The following is a 5,287-nucleotide window of genomic DNA, read 5'->3' as shown; positions in this document are numbered from 1 at the left end:
AATTAAATTAAAAAAGGAGAACTTTACCTAATTTTATCTTTTTTTAACTTTTATATTTATTTTTCCAGCTTAGTTCCAATAAATTATATATTTAATTAACTATTTTAAGTGTTTATAGTAATTAACTAGTTTAAGGTTTAGTTAAATATAAAGACACAGGTTAGTGTTTTTCCTCCTTGCATTTGTTTTAAACTAAAGCTTAAACTTTAAGCTAAACTGAGGCAGCAGCACCACAGTAGATCTGCACATGGATCCTGCTGCTTCCTGTCTGCTGACCAATAGGAGAGGAGCTGACCCAAGCTCCGCCTACCTTATTTACATAATGAGGCGGAAATGCATAAAGTAAAGTAAAAACGAGACAGAAATGTAAAAACAACACATGGAAATAAAAAGACTTGTGGGACAATTTATTAAAAAAACAAATATAACCATTTAAGAGACATAAATTCATGTACAAGTAAAAAAAAAAACAAAAATATAGTTTTAAAAAATGTAAAATGTAATTATTGGATCTAAGCAGGAAAAATAAAAATGAAGGTCAATTAAAACATGGTGTAAAATTCTCCTTTTTAATTTAATTTGCGCATTTTAAGTGTATTTCTTTATTTACTGGGACATTTATTTATTTCTGCTTTTATTTCTAATTGTGTCAGTTTTGGTCCTCCACAGTGTGGTGTTTGTTGTGAAATAAAACTCTGTCATGAAAAGTGGTGGGTGACATGCATTCCTTCAAGTAATACTTAGCTTTAAGGTTTTTTTTTCGTATAACCACTCTCTTTTTTTACTTCTTATCTTGCTGATAAAGCGTCTCTTCTCTCGCTGCCTGCCAGTCAGCTCCGATGCCATGAAAACACTGATAATGTTCTGACATTCTCTGCTGCTGCAATTAACCAGCTCCATGTCTCCATTCCCCCCACTTCTCGTTGTTTCTGTCACCCCAAAACACCTTGCAAAATGTCATTATAGATCAACTTTCAAACCTAACAGCACAAGCAACTAGATTTACTTATTTGCTCTGTGTTGTGCTTTTTAGTGTTCCTGTATGTCTCRTCAGGTTTGGGCAGTTTGGCTAATCTGATATCTAAAAGCCGGGGCATTTAATTCTCTTAAAGAGAACATGTTTGAAGTGAGGGATTGAGCCAAAGAGGATGAACTGTCACAGCTGCTGTGCTCCATTTTAGCTTCACTTGGGTAACATGTCCACCGTAGCTAATAGCTTTTTCGCTGCTTCAAATTAAAGCACACAATCATCTAATAGGAGTACAGGGAGGTAGGCGGGGCCTAACAGGATTTATGAGGAGATGAAAAGTGATTGGATGTGAAGTTTGAATTAGAGGAAAGCAGTCCCGTGTCAGACTCTATGAAGGTGACTGACTGGACTGGTGAGTGGCCCACTCCCAGTGGACCGAATCCCATCCAAAACCTGTCTGTCAAATTAATGTGATAGGTGGGCCCTCTTCCCCTACAGGAAAGCTGGGGAAGAAACTCACCAGTTTTTAATTGTAYTATAGCATCCATAACTCTAACTCTTCTGCATTTCAAGTTGAACCATGGTCTCTGCTCAAATGCAGTACTTTACATTTATCTAACCACAAATTACCATTAACTCCAAACATAAAAAGAAGAAAAATAAATAAATAGTGAGGCGGTGCTTTGTATATTCTCAAATATAAAAACACTCCGTATCCCTTTTGCAAAATAAGTTTGGCTGGTTTATCTCAAACCTACACAGAATACAGTGAGAGAAATGTCTGTGGCCTGCTTCATAGGACCACTTTCTAATTACCCTCTCCTCATTAAAGATAGATGGAATATGCCACACTCTGCAATTAATTTGGTTATTGGGGGCTCAAAATGTCACCCGCCTATGTCTGCACCCTACACCTTTTATTGTTCCATTTTGAGGGATCAAGTTGTAAAACAACACGATCAACAATTATAAGAATGGCTTTCATCAGCTTCCTGCAGCTTTCCAAATAAATTGAATTTTTGTATGATGGTCAACTTTCTTTTTTTTTAAAACAGACAAGTTCAATCGAAGAAAACGAACAAGATGTGAAAACTAGAAGAAAAAACTGAAAAATAGAACTCTGTTAAAAGATAACACATTGAAAACCAGTGCTACTCATGCATTTGTGGTGTTGCAGCTGTCTAAAGCATGAACACTTTGATCTCATCAACACTTTCTGAAACTAATACTGAGCTTTTTGTATAATACCTACTGTTGATAACCATGAATGTTTTTTCTACTTTCTTAAACAAGATATTAGTCTCCTTTCTTGTGGTTTATGTGGTAAATCAGTCACGAAGAAACAGTAAAACCAGAATAAAATAAAACCAGAATACCTAAGTTGACATTTTTACATTTTAAACAGAGGAAGAAAAAAAACAAACAAACAATGACAACAATGATGATGATGATGATGATGCTGATGATAATGAAGACTTGAAAAAATAATAGTATATAAGTGTAAAGTAAAACTTCCTGCTGCTGGCAGTCACATCAGGAGTTCTCTGCATTCTCTCTATGAGAAGTGTTTAGACCAATAAGAAAACAAATAATATGCTTTTTATAAGAGAAACCTATCAGATAAAGCACATCTTTTTAAATGATAATATGCTAAAGACAGTAGGAGCAGAAAGTTCATGTTTTCTATCATTTTTCTTTCATTGATTATTCTGCCCATCATTTCCACATAGCCATCACTTTTCTTGTCCTACATCCTCATCTGCCAGCGGGAGTCTAAGCTGTTATTTCCTCAGATCTCATCACCCACCTGTCCTTGTTGAGATAATAATGTAGCTGAACTCTGAGGACCACATCTTAGCTACAGTTAAGTGCATCTCACAGCTATTACCAGAATTTTCCTTCCTCTCTGTCACTTACTCTTTTCTTTAGTCACCCACACATCTCTTACAGCCAGGGGAGTGTAGGAAGCTGGTATTGTGACAGTCCTTTATACATCCTGGACACCACATCAACATCAGTGGGACTGCCCACTTGATAAAGAAGGCTCCAATCCAGGCTAAAGAGCTTTTATGTTCTTTTTTAAAAAACCTCAATAAAGCCATCTCTCTGTCTCTTAATTTCTAGACCCATTTCTTTTTCTCTGTCACTCTTCTTCTGTCTCTCTAAAAGTGTCTCACATTGAAATCTTCCTTTTTGCTCTAAAGTCCCACTGGTCTTAAGCTCTTGCAGTTGCCTTTAGAATAATTATTGTAGCAGTTGCCAACAGGCAGATAGGTGGAGGGAATAAATGAAACAAAGGGGAGAAGGTGGAGGAGAAAGAAAGAAAAGTGAGCAGCAGACACAGTGAAGCAGAGATGATCTCAGAGGCACATTGATAAAGAAGAATAAAACGAGAGAAAAAAGGAGCAGTAATGTAATCCTGCCGTGGGAAGTGTGGTAATATATCATATGCCACAGGTAATAAAATGTCACAACGCCATGGCTTTAGACAGAAGAGAAAGGTTAACTGGCGCTCCATGTGAATATACTTCAACAAGTACTGGTGGATGATATTAAGACTTTGTGCACAGAAATGCTCAGTACAAACTCACAGGATTTCAGGTAAAGCAGACAGATAAGCTCAAAAATCCTTTAAAATATCAAGAACCAGTTAATGCACAGTCAGACAAATKTATAAACATGCACAGACACAAACCAAAGGTGCACGTTTTTTAGCATACATATCATTACGGGGTGCGTGTGCTTGAGTTACCTGCCGCTGAAGGTGAAGGAGGTAATGCTTTTGCCCATGTCTGTGTAACCTGTGTAACTGTAAGCACAAAATATATGCATAAGGAATATCTTGTAAAATCAACATTTTTGAGCATCATATCATCAAAAACATACAGTCTTGCTTTAACTCATTCATGCATATTTGTGAAATCCTGCAATGTCCTGAAGCATTCATCCAGGAGATCAAAAATGGCTGGTTGGGCCCAGAACCGCCTTTTAGGTGCAGCTCCTCCTCTGGGTTGTGTCTCCAAGCCAAGCTTCTTCATCACAGACACACACATCCACAGATCCTGCAGGCAATCGGCAGCAACAACTAGCAAACAGTTGTTGAAACGGAACGTCTGCTGAGGCTGAGCTCGTMATGCTAACTACTTCTCAGTCCAGTCATTTTTGGATTAAAAAAAACACCTTTCAGGAAAAGTATTTTCAGAGGCCAAGGAGACAACCCAATTTTTTTAGGCTTTACAGGGTTCAATGGTTAGACTTCAATTTTGGAAGTAAACCTCCTACGAAAAAAAAAGTTAAATATGTCCTAGCTACTTTAGGGATGATAGCTTTCTGAACAAAAGGGAGTTTAACAGTGGACTAATAACAAGGTTTTCACTAAAAGACGATGCAATTCCAACACTCAGAAGGACACAAACACTGTTGTCGTCTGYCCAGGTAAGCTAACAAACAACTCGCATTGGTTTGTTCAGTTGTTTGGTCAATCTGTGATCTACAGTTAGAATTCATAACATATTAAAATCTGTGTTCTTTAGTTGGCTTACACCATATTTTAGTAATAAATAAATTAGCTTAGCATTGACATGCATGCATGTGAGGATGACTGGGAGATATCTTACCAGGCTGAAACGTTGTCTCTCTATTCACTCCGGTTCTTAAGAAAACATACTTTCCTGGTCCTAAATTGTGTCATAAGTTGCTGTTTTACAAAACCAACATTGTATAATGTTGCTGCTTTTTTATTATTATTACAACAAAACACAGCACTCCTAAACCTGACTGTAAACAGCGTGAAGCTGTTGTGATGATGTGGAGAAATGGGTGTGATGGAAGTGGTAGGAGGTTCTTAAAGAGACAGAGGCCAATTTCAAGACATTTAGAAATGGCTATGATTCAAAGTCAAATTAATTTTTGATTTATGGTGTATATAATACTAAAATTTGGTGAGGTATAGCTAACAATCTCTCACAACATATACCCCAACAGTTACCCAGTTTATTACAGTATTGCATGAGATTTATTATTTTTGAGGTATGACCAAAATGGGTTTAACTACTGTATATTTTCTTAAAATAAGAGGATCTTAGTTGAAACTCTGCCAGGAAAGGCATCGGGCAACAGGCTTCAAGAAATGCTAGGTCTTTAATTGTAACAATTTGTGGTGAAAGCCACATTTAAATAATTTATATCTCCTATTTCTTTTTCTTTCCTGTTTTTCTTCCATTTCACTCCGTCTGTTTTCTCCTCCGTTACCCCCCCCCCCCATCTCTTCTCCGTGAATCCCCCCTTCTCGTTTTTCACCTCCCTCTCACCCTCCAC

At 37.1% G+C, this 5,287-nt stretch overlaps 1 long non-coding RNA gene across 1 annotated transcript in view; it reads right to left on the bottom strand.

Annotated features, from left to right (window-relative positions):
- Positions 1 to 4,726, bottom strand: part of LOC106529880 (uncharacterized) — an 18,930-nt gene extending 14,204 nt beyond the window's left edge. Inside the window, exons 1-2 of the long non-coding RNA XR_001311708.1 lie at positions 4,588 to 4,726; positions 3,723 to 3,779 (exon numbers count right to left, since the gene is read on the bottom strand). This is a non-coding gene — a long non-coding RNA (uncharacterized LOC106529880). The remainder of the gene's footprint in view (positions 1 to 3,722; positions 3,780 to 4,587) is intronic.
- Positions 4,727 to 5,287: the final 561 nt, after the last annotated feature.

This window comes from Austrofundulus limnaeus, unplaced genomic scaffold (genome assembly GCF_001266775.1).
Source record: "Austrofundulus limnaeus strain Quisiro unplaced genomic scaffold, Austrofundulus_limnaeus-1.0 Scaffold473, whole genome shotgun sequence".
In the NCBI taxonomy this organism is placed as follows: Eukaryota; Metazoa; Chordata; class Actinopteri; order Cyprinodontiformes; family Rivulidae; genus Austrofundulus; species Austrofundulus limnaeus.
Note: the sequence above shows the minus strand (reverse complement) of the source record. Positions and strands in the feature narration are given on the sequence as shown.